This window comes from Enhydra lutris, unplaced genomic scaffold (genome assembly GCF_002288905.1).
Source record: "Enhydra lutris kenyoni isolate GAN:26980312 unplaced genomic scaffold, ASM228890v2 scaffoldscaffold9, whole genome shotgun sequence".
NCBI lineage: Eukaryota > Metazoa > Chordata > Mammalia > Carnivora > Mustelidae > Enhydra > Enhydra lutris.
Window position 1 is genome coordinate 12,685,201 of NW_019154093.1, and position 11,259 is coordinate 12,696,459.

At 45.3% G+C, this 11,259-nt stretch overlaps 1 protein-coding gene across 2 annotated transcripts in view; it reads right to left on the bottom strand.

The window, feature by feature from the left end:
* The window catches only part of LOC111142872 (forkhead box J3), a 153,306-nt gene extending 147,478 nt beyond the window's left edge, over positions 1 to 5,828 (bottom strand). For both annotated transcript variants that reach the window (XM_022496248.1, XM_022496246.1), the window contains exon 1: positions 5,780 to 5,828. The gene's annotated coding sequence lies outside the window, so the exon portion shown is untranslated. The remainder of the gene's footprint in view (positions 1 to 5,779) is intronic.
* Between the last annotated feature and the right edge of the window lie 5,431 nt (positions 5,829 to 11,259).

Sequence of the window (11,259 nt, forward strand, 5' to 3'; positions counted from 1 at the left end):
ATGTCAACTTTAATTTTGCTATTTGCTTCCCAACACACTCAAAATCCAAACTTCATATCCTTGTCATGCCCTTACTTGAAATATTACCCTCTATTAACTCATAGCCCAGTAAGCAGTACAATGTAGTGATTAACAGCCACTGAGTTCTGAAAATAGACTACAGGCATTCAAATCCTGCCTCTTTCCATCTCTAGCTATAGAACCTCAGACAAGCTACTTAATCTCCCTGTGCCTGTTTCCTCTCTGTGTCTGTAAAATTGATAATAATAAAATCTACCTGTTAGAGTTGTTATGAGGAGTATATGAATAATAAATGTTAAGTACTCAGAATACTTTTGGACCCATATTAAGGCTTCAGAAAATGCCACTATCATCACCACATAAATACCCACTGATGTTCTGAAGAAAAGGAATATGAAATCACTTATCTAAATCACAGAGCACACAAGTAACAGAATCTGGTTAAAAATACACACACACACACACACACACACACACACACACACACACACACTCACTCACTCACTTCATTTTAAGTCCCAAAGATTAGACATTAAAAATTACTGATTCACTACATAAGGAGATTTCCCAGCCCCTCCAATTACCCAGAAATTCACAAAGGAATCCTTTAACTTAGAACACTAGCAGGGAGTAGTAGAAATAGCAATGAACATGGACAAAGGAGATCAAAGAGCTCCATTACTGATTTAGCTGTACAATCTCGGGCAAGTCACCTAATCTAAACTTCAAATTGCTCATTTTAAAAAATGCTTTGCCCACATCACAGGACTGTTATGATACAAAATGAGATGATGTATGAGAAAATTTATGTAAACCATAAATACTACATGAATGTTCAAGGGCCATGTCTTACTCATTTTTAATTCCCAATGCCTAGCGGAATGCATACCAGAGGTTACAATCTAAAAGAAAGGAGAAGGGAAACTCACAGGATGAGGACTAAGATGAAGTAAGGGAAAGGCTTTTTACAAGAATAAGAAACCCAGGGACGCCTGGGTGGCTCAGTTGGTTGGACGACTGCCTTCAGCTCGGGTCATGATCCTGGAGTCCCGGGATCGAGTCCCGCGTCGGGCTCCGCGGGGAGTCTGCTTCTCTCTCTGACCTTCTCCTCGCTCATGCTCTCTCTCACTGTCTCTCTCTCAAATAAATAAATAAAATCTTTAAAAAAAAAAAAAAAAAAGAATAAGAAACCCAAATATCCAACTAATGAATGGATAAATAAAAGGTAGTATAGCCATACAATGGAATATTCTTCAGCAATAAAAAAGGATGAGATACTGATACAAACCTCAAGATGGATAACCCTTGAAACACTATGCTAAGACACAAAAGACCATATGGTGTATGATTCCATTTATATGAAATATCCAGAACAGGGTATATTTTTGGGGGGATGATGAAATGACTAAAGATGATTGTGGTGATGGATGTACCACTTAATTTACTAAAAACTGCTGAACCATATACTTTAAATGAACGAACTATACAGTATGTAAATTATACCTCAAAAAAACTTTGAAAAAAGAGTAAGAGAAAAAGTTTGTGAGAACCATTAAAGTATAAAATTACTGGCTTTAGAATACATTTGTTTCTTTCTTACAGAAAAAAAGTGAGTTTCCTGATATTTGAATAGTTCTGACACGTAGACAAAAAAGACTGGTGGAAGAATTAGGAGAAAATACTTAAAATTACCACACCAGGGGTACCTGGGTGGTGCATTTGCTTAAGAGTCTGATTCTTGGTTTCGGCTCAGGTCATGATCTCAGGTTGGGAGATGGAGCCCTGCATCAGTCTCCCCGCCTAGCAGAGTCTGCTTGAGACTTTCCCTCTCCATAACCCCTAAAATAAATAAATAAATCATTAAAAAAAAAAAAATTTAACCACCCCAGACCATAATGTCTCTACAGATCTTTCCATGGAAAACAAATGTGATATCTATTCTTATCCTTCCTTTTAAAATTCTAAGGTTAAAAATTACTTCCCAATCCTACATAGTCTTTCCATCATGATGATTATTTCTGAACTCCCAGACTATCTCTGATACTATCAACCCCAGTACCTCTCCTATCCTTGGCTTCTATAGCTCTGATATACTTCCTGGTTCTTCTCAGAATGTTTACCTGTTATTCTATAATGTCACACCAAATTCCAAACCTCAAAGCTCTTTCACCATCATACTACTAACTTCCTATCAGTCATCTACTCACCTGTTTTTTACTACCATCTACACAGCCCTGATCAGTGAAAAATCTACATTTTTATCTCTATTAATCCTATAACAATGTACTGATACTTCAATTGTACTCTAGGCAATTTTTCATTGTCTTCACTGAGGCTGGCAAGCAGCAGTGTGGCTCAACCAAAATAATTCTGATGCTACTTCTATGTGGCTTTGTAATGTGGGGTACATTTTTTTCTTCTGAATAGATCTGTTTTTCTAATTGTTTTGCTTACACTAGTCTTCATTTCCAGTCAAGCCAGCAAGGAGAAAAGCCGTCAGGACTGGCAGAAAACTAGCCTACTATTGAAAAACTGACTGAACCCTATCTAATGTTGCCCATAACCAATCTTAGCTCATTTCCCTTCACAGTGATACTTTCCTAATTTCCTCTAATCAGTCATCCTCCCAGGACTCTAGGCTTTTATCTTTTAATGCTTTTTTGTTTTCTTCCCTTTGTCCACAATCATCACTAAGCTCAAATTAATCTTTACTCACACATACATCTTCTTACATATCCTAAGATTCTTCCTCAGGACAGTTCAATTTAAAGATTAATGCAAAAAGCTCAAAGATGAGACTGCCTGGGTTCAAATCCTCACTCTGCAGCTTACTCTCTGAGGGATTTGGGGCAAGTTACTTAACCTCTCTGTAACTCAGTTTCTTCATGGGAATAGTAAGAACTTTGCGGAAATTTTGAGATAAATACATGTAAAGAGCTTACAACAATGCCTGGCATGCAGGAGACATTCAATAAATATTAGCTATTATTTTATTCCCACAGTCATTACCTTATGCCAGACTCTCATCTTACTCATAAAATTCTCCAGGACCATTCTAGTCAGTCTCCTCACTCCAGAACACTCAGATAATACAAAAACCTTTGTCAGGGACTATATGCATTCTCTTACTCCCAGTCTTTAGAACCCAATACGGTACCCCATCAAACTAAACCCTACATCCTTGATAGGTCCTCCACCAACACCTACTCACCAATCCTGAATTCATTTATTACTATTCACCAATATAGATTCTCTGTGCAGGTCAACCTACTTCCTGTATCTTTTTTTTTAAGGATTTAATTTACTTGTCAGAGAGAAAGACAGTACAAGCAGGGGGAACAGCAGGCAGAGAGAGAAGCAGGCTCCCTGCTAAGTAAGGAGCCCCATGCAGGACTAAATCCCAGGACCCTGGGACCATGACCTGAGCTGAAGGCAGACACTTCACCACCTGAGCCAAGGTATCCCTTGCTATATCTTTTTATACACTGTCACTTCTTTACCTCTGTAAACACTCCCTCACTCTCCTGGAATACATCTCGGCTCCTCTGAAAATGCCTACCTTTTGCAAATCTCACTTACACCTTTCAGGTTGGCTGCATTGTCATCCCAACCAGGAGTCTGATGTTGCTTGGTAATTTATGAATATGTATGTTATGTGCTGTTTCCCGGAAGAAGTTGAAGCATTTGTAGACACCACATATTTTATTCCTTGTGTTTCTTCATACAGACTACTTCACACACAGCGCAGTATTTTGCAAAAGTATACAAATGCTGACTGACTTACTGAAAAAATATGTTTCAGAATACATCAGAAAGACAGTCTCTATTTTCCACTGCCCCACCCATACTCAGCATGATGAAAACAGATAGAATCTGTACTTCAATATCTTTATTTTGCATGGGAGAATATATGAACAACTGTACCACACAAAAGGAATATATATATACACTCAAAGAGAACATACAATGCAAAAGACAAATCAATAAAAAGTGAGCATGCTAGCCAACTTGGAATCTAAAAAGTGACTTCAAAATAGTAAGATTTTATTTCACCCAAACTAATGAACCAAAAAAAACCAAAATAAACATGTTCTGACCCCATCCAACAAGTACCTCATAAAAGTATGAAAAGTTCCCAGTATCACAAAAACCAATAACAAGATTCACCTCAACTCCAAGAGACACAAAGGGAAAACAAAAATCCTCAGGTTTACAATTAAAAAAAAAAAAAAAAAACTTAAAAAATTTAATCACATCCATATATGCCACCCAAACAGAAAAATGAAGGGGAGTTACTGCTTTTCTATAAATATTTGTTATGGTCTAGGAGGTATAAGACTTCTCTCGCAGCTACTGCAGCCTGCTCCCTGTTAAGGGAGCAAGCAATCTGTGGTCACACAAGAGCGAAACACAGGAAGCTGGAACCTTAACCTGGAACGGACATAAAGGAAAGAAACTACCCAAAACACGTTTCAAAACCAGCTTCAAAAAACAGAGTAGGGCAAAGATACTCAACAGAAAAAGAGGAAAAGTGAAATAAAAGAGCTCCCACAAAATAAGTGACTCAGTGAAACTCTCTAGTACCGCGTTCCAAGTAAAGAGCCATGCATGCAATACTTCCATAACATGCACTCATTTCACTGGGAAGCAAAATAGAAGGGAAAAAAAATACAGGTCAGGAAAAGACAAAAAAAAAGATGCCCACCAGACGCTAACTCCCGGGCCGGCCCAACTCAGCTCATTCAGAAAGCCCACTAGAAGCAACAGAGACGTGAACCGCACAACCCAGAAAAGAAAAACCTCTGCCAACCAAACACACGAAAAGTAGAACGGAGAAGTGAGAACTATACACCTCAGTGCTTCGGCAGCTAGAGCACACTCTTTTGGATCAAACAACAGAGAAAAGAACGAGAACAGCTAAAAGCAGAGGAGGAACGATGTCTATGACACTAAGCCCTGCCATGTCCCCTGCTGGTCTCAATTTCAGAGAGTACAACTCCTGCTTCTCCCCAGCTAACCAACAGTCGGCCTCACCAAAGCAAACTGCCCCTAACACCTTCCACGCCACGGGAGGAAATCCGCGTAAACCTCCCTCCTCACCAGCTGCAAAAAATGGAGGGGGGAGGGGGGAGACACCCTACCACGTGGGCAGGATGCAACACACACAGGACAGCAACACGTCCGCATGGAACGGCTGCCTCTGCCCCAATGCCCGCAGAGGACACGGCGTCAGGGTGGGTGGGAACGGAGGCCCCTCGCACGGGCCCCATCCCGAAGGGCTCCCCCGAGGCCGGAGGTACTGCCCGCCTCGCCGGCCGAAAAACACCCCAAGCTTGAAGGGAAGAAGCTGCATCGTGCCGAGGTAGGGGGCCAGCCCAGGCCAAGGGGCAGGTCACGAAAAGGAAGAGACCGCCGCTGTCCTCGGACTCGGCGCCCCCGGGAATCCCGTCTGACTCCCCCGGGGCCCCGCCTGGGGGAGGGGCGGGAGGCGCGGAGCCGCCGCTTCCCTGCTGAGGGGCAGCGGCAGCTGAAGAGAAACGCCGCGGGGGAGGGAGGGACCCAGCCCTTGCCACCCGCCAGGCCCCAGCCGGGACCCGGGCCCCCTGCCCCGCCCGCCGCCCGCCCCGCACCGCGGCCGCGGCGGAGAAAGGAGAGGGCGTCTCGCGGAGGGCAGCCCCTGCCTCCGTCCCGGGAGATGCCCCAGCCCCGCCTCCTCGCCCGCCGCCTCGGCCCTGCCGCCCCGGCGGCAGGCACTCACCTCAGGCTGCGCAGGCCGGGACGGCCCGGCCGAGCCCCCGGCCGCTGCGTGCGTCTCCGCCTCCCGGGAAAGGTCCCAACGGCGCCTGGTGCGAGCGGCCGAGGCCCCGAGCAGCGCCGAAAGCGGCGGCGGCAGCGGGAGCAGCCAACATCCGGGGCCGCGCACCCGGAACTACTTCCCGACCCGCTCCCCTCCCGCCCCCGCCGTCGCCCCCGCCTCCCGCGACGTCGCTGCGCCACCGGCACGGCGTCGGCGGCGTCCCCTCCCCTTCGCGGACAGGCCGCGGCAACGCGCGCGGGATCCCTCCGCTGGGACAAGTAGTGCCCTGGGACGCCGGGGTAGCTCCCTCAGCGCAGCCCGTATTTTGGAGTTCCGAGCGATTTGGTGTCCCTGCGCCTCCGAGTGGCGGCTAGGAAGTGGGGACGGTGGGGACAACCCCGTAGTTGACAGCAGGGACCTTTGGCCTTGGACCCTGCCCACGGATTCCTCAGGCCCCATCTCCGGGAGGAATGGCGCTTCGTGACCTTCCCCCACCCCTCCGCCCCTTTGGTAGCGGCAGGCACCCCAGCCTCTCCGGGGAAACCAGACTCCTTTTCCAACTTTGCACAGAGCGGGTTCTACAGGCCCCAAATAAGGGCACCTTGGCCCTTCAGGACCTTCCTTTTAGAACTTTACAAGTCCCGGGTTCTAGGCCCATCACCCGAGGCTTGACCCTGTACTATCCTTAGTTTCCTTCTTAAAACAGAGTAGCTGGGACTCTAAAGGCCCTTCAGATTCTAAAATAGTTGCCCAGGGGGCACCTGGGTGGCTCAGTGGATTAAAGCTTCTGTTGGGCTCTCTGCTCAGCAGGGAACCTGATTCCCTTCCTCTCTCTCTGCCTGCCTCTCTGCCTACTTGTGATCTCTATCAAATAAATAAAATATTTAAAATAGTTGTTCAGGTTATGGTCCTTCCTATCAACAGGTGGAACCTTTTGAAGAGTAGTTGGGAAGACCTGTGAACTTTGGAATTTCCTTCTACGTCAATCTTCACTGATTCTTTCTCTAAACTATTAGCACTGCTAATCTGCCCTGTAATTTCATACTTAATTACATTCAGACCTCTAATTTGCTATTGCTTCATTGGGTTAGTCGCATATATATAAGCAAGAACCAACCATACTTTTGAACTCACAGTAGGTGTTCAATATTTGGATACTCAGATATTTGTTAGATGAATACTAGGTTGATTGGATGAAGAGAAAAGAAGATGCCTGAATCAGTTGGCCCTGGGAACCTTTTTTGACATAGTCTGGTAGAGATCAAATAAAGATGTCAGGTAGTTAAAGAGCTGAGTACCCAGTTCCCAGTACCCAGATTGAACACCTGCCATTTGCTAAGCATTTATTCCTTTTCTGTTTAAGACTCTAGCAAGAGGGGCACCTAGGTGGCTCAGTGTTTGGTTAAAGCCTCTGCCTTCAGCTCAGGTCATGATCCCAGGGTCCTGGGATTAAGCCCCACATTGGGCTCTCTGCTCAGCAGGAAGCCTTCTCCGCACCCCCCTTCTCTCTCTGCCTGCTCTCTGCCTACTTGTGATCTCTGCCTGTCAAATAAATAAATAAAACCTTAAAAAAAAAAAAAAAAAGACTCTAGCAAGATTCTAGGGGCCCCTGGGTGGCTCAGTGGGTTAAAGCCTCTGCCTCCAGCTCAGGTCATGACCGCGGGTCCTGGGATCAAGTTCCACATCAGGCTCCCTGCTCAGCAGAGTCTGCTTCTCTTTTTCCCTCTGCCTCTCCCCTACTCTTGGGCACATGCATGCTCTCTGTCTCTCAAATAAATAAATAAAAATCTTAGAAAAAGCAAGATTCTGAAAATGAGAAGATTAATTCACGCATCTGTCCAACAAATATTTGCCAGTCACTACTAAGGTTGTTAGACACTACTTTAGTGCTTGGGATATATCAGCAAACAGTAGAAAGAAAGGAGAAAACATATCCTTCCCTTTTGGAGTTTTCATCTGTTATGAGGGAAAAGGCGATTAACATAGCAAAATTATTTAGTGTGTTAAAAGGTATTTGGTGTTATGAGGGAAAATAGAGTAGGGTAAGGTGTATGAAGAAAACTAGAGGAGGGTGGGGCTTGGGATTTTTTTTTTTAACAACAGCTGTTTATTTACCAATAATGGGTTTATTTGTTCAACAAATATCAGCCAAACCATGCATTAGGTGCTGGGGCTTCCTTGGAGAACAAGCCAAAGTTCTGAGCTGATGGACTCCCCAGCTAGCAGAGACCACGTGCTAGGTGCATTCCCATGTCCCAGGCAATGCTTTCGCAAGTCTGTGAGAAAGGACTCCTGTCCTCATCTTTGCAGCTAATGAAACAGTCTCAGGAGAGAAAAAACCAGCCAGGATTCAAACCTGAGGTCTTCAGAGTCCAACTCCCTTTCTAGCTTCACCTCAGCTGAGATGTTGTATTTTTCTGTTGCGTTATACCTCACCTCTTTCATCATGGAAACTCATGTGTTAATCTAGGTGAATGGCCTTAGGCTGGTATTGGGGCAAAAGGGAGGGAGAAAAGGAAAATATTTAGAGGAGAGGGAGAACTTATCAAAACATCTAGACAGGTGGAGCAAAGTAATAGGGGTGGCAAAGAGGATTTAGGGGAAGAAAAATGAAGGTAGACTCAGAATCTTCCAGTTCTGGTTTCAGGGGTTGGGATTTTAAAGCCATCGGGGAGAGCCCAATCCCTCATGTGACTTTAATGAGATACTCGGAGACAGTGAGGGAGGGAGCGGTGCCTTTGTCTGGGAGTGTCCCAGGCAGAAGGAAGAGCTAGTAGAAAGGCCTGGAGGCAAAAGCATTCCTGGAAGTATTAGACACCGTGAAGAATCCAGGACACAGAGAGCAGGATGAGCAACTGAAACCGGAATGGGCTGATAAGGTCAGAATGGGGTCTTGAAGGCCATTGTAAGGATCTTGACTAAAATAAAACCACCACAGGGCTCTGAACAGAGGAGCGATAGGCAGTTCTTGCATACAAAAGACCACTCTAGCTACAGTGCTAAGAGTAGAGTACACAGAGAGTATTGCAAGTCAGAGGCTCCACTGTCCTGGTTCAAGACGAGGACTTGGACCAGGCTGATAGAGTAAGTAGGAAAAATAGGACACAGTCTCTATATTTTAACAACTCACAGTACAATGGGAAACAAATAGATTAGACAATCACAATACACTGTGATAACAGAAAGAGTATTCCGAAGAAGCAGCTACCATTGCTAGCTTTTCTGAGAGAGGGTAGAAGATGGGTCTTCTACCAATTGCCAAGGGAATTGGAAATCTCTAGTTCTTTTTTGGGCCGTTGGGTGAATCCTTGATAACACGGCTAAAATTTGTCTTCTTCCCACCCCTTCAGATCTCAAATCCATCATCGTCTGAGTGGGGCTAGAGACAGAAGGGTTGTAAAGAACAGTCTGGGTCACGCACTTCAGAATATGGGGAAAACTGAGATTATCCCCATTTGTCGGAGGAAGAACCTATGGCCCATAGTCACCAGGTTTTAACCTGAGACCAGGATCGAGGTCATCAAAGTCCCAGACCAGAATACTCTCTGAGTCACTTGATGGGGTCAGCCAGATGACGGGGTAAAGGAATAGAAAGACTTGTACCTGGATGGCTGCCAGAATGGGGTTAGGGGCTTGGGGATCAGCAGCCCTTGAGAAGGAAAGAAACACAAGTCCCAGAATGTCAAAGATGGAAGAGCTCCCCCCACACCCTGCCCCTTCCAGAAAGAGTTGTAATGACCATAGCAGCAGGGTGCTATGGTGGGCTTCTGGGACCTGGTAGGACTGGGGAGGAAAAGCTTAAAGTTCAGACTGGGAAGGCAGACCTGGGTTCAAGCTCGTCTTCCATGGTTTACTTCTGTGTGCCTGTATCAAACAGTTTAGTTTCACTTAGTCTCTATTTCTTGTCTGTTAAATGGAAACAAGAATCATAGCTACCTCGCAAAAGAGACCATGCACACGCTGCCATAAATAAAGACCCCCAGGGGTGCCTGGGTGGCGCAGCGGGTTGAGTATCTGACTTGATTTCCTCTCTGGTTCCCCCTGTCCTGAGCTGGTACCGTCTTCCATCTTCCTTTGATCTTAAGGTCATGAGATCAAGCCTGGCATCCAGCTATGTGCTGAGCGTGGAGTCTGCTTGGGTTTCTCTCTCTCTCTCTCTCTCTCCCTCTGCCCCTTCTTCCCACCTTCTCAAATAAATAAATCTTTAAAAAAATATGTATTTAAAAAATAATAATTAATAAATGAATAGAAATAAAGGCCCCGAAAGGCATTATTATGGACGAGGTCAGCACAGAAGAGAGGAGTTCACACAGTCTTAGGAGGTGGGGTGGGGTGGCCCACAGGACGGGAAGCAGGAGGGCCCTCAAAGATGAGATCAACTCAGGGGACAGAGCCTTAAGAGAAACAGATTGCTCACAGCAGTGAGATAGAGGTTTTATTGTTTTGTGTTGTTTGTAATCTTTTCCCAGCCTCACGTGGATTATAAATTTCTTGAAAGAAACACAGCCCTGAGCTGGGCTTCCAATTGTCCTACAAAAACCTTGATTCACCTGCCGGGCGGTTCAACAGCAGGATGTTCAGGGCTTCCCGTGACCCCCAGCCACTTAGACAAATGAGGCTTTACCTGATTCTTTTCTCTCTCTTTCTGTATTGTCAGAGGAAAGCAGAAAACGAGGAATGAATTTAAAATGAGCCAAGACCCACAAGAGGAAGAGAGAAAAACATGAGAGAGTCCCTCCTATTATTTCCAGCCCCAGAGGATTCTTCCCGATTCCCTGGATATCTTTAGATAATACTTTGTATTTCATGTATTGAATGAAAACAACAGCAAAGCCTATTTACAAAGGCCACTGGGAAGCTCTCTTTTTTTTAAAGATTTTATTTATTTATTTGACAGACAGAGATCACAAGTAGGCAGAGAGGCAGGCAGAGAGAGGAGGAAGCAGGCTCAATGCTGAGCAGAGAGCCCAATGCGGGGCTCGACCCCAGGACCCTGGGATCATGACCCGAGCTGAAGGCAGAGGCTTTAACCCACTGAGCCACCCAGGTGCCCCCACACATGCTATTTTTAAAGACAGCACCTGGGAGTTGGGTATTGGTCACTGTGCATACTTAACTAGCATTCACAAATCATTTACTGAGACCCTACTCTATACCTTGCGTTGTACTGAATACTAGAGAGTCAAAAAGGAATAAATAAATTCTCTATTTTCAATGTGCTCCTAGGCTTCTGGAGAAGCAGACCTGTAAACAATTTCGATGCAATTGGGTAGAGATGTGTACTTGTGCCATGGAAACAGAGAAGAAGCAAGGCTTAACTCAGATTCGATGGGGATGTGGGCACCCCCCCAAAAAAAACCACACCCTTGATGTTAAGGTTAAGACTAAGTCTGAATAAATGAGTAGGAGTTTGCCGTGTACAGACAGAAGCAAGGCTGGAG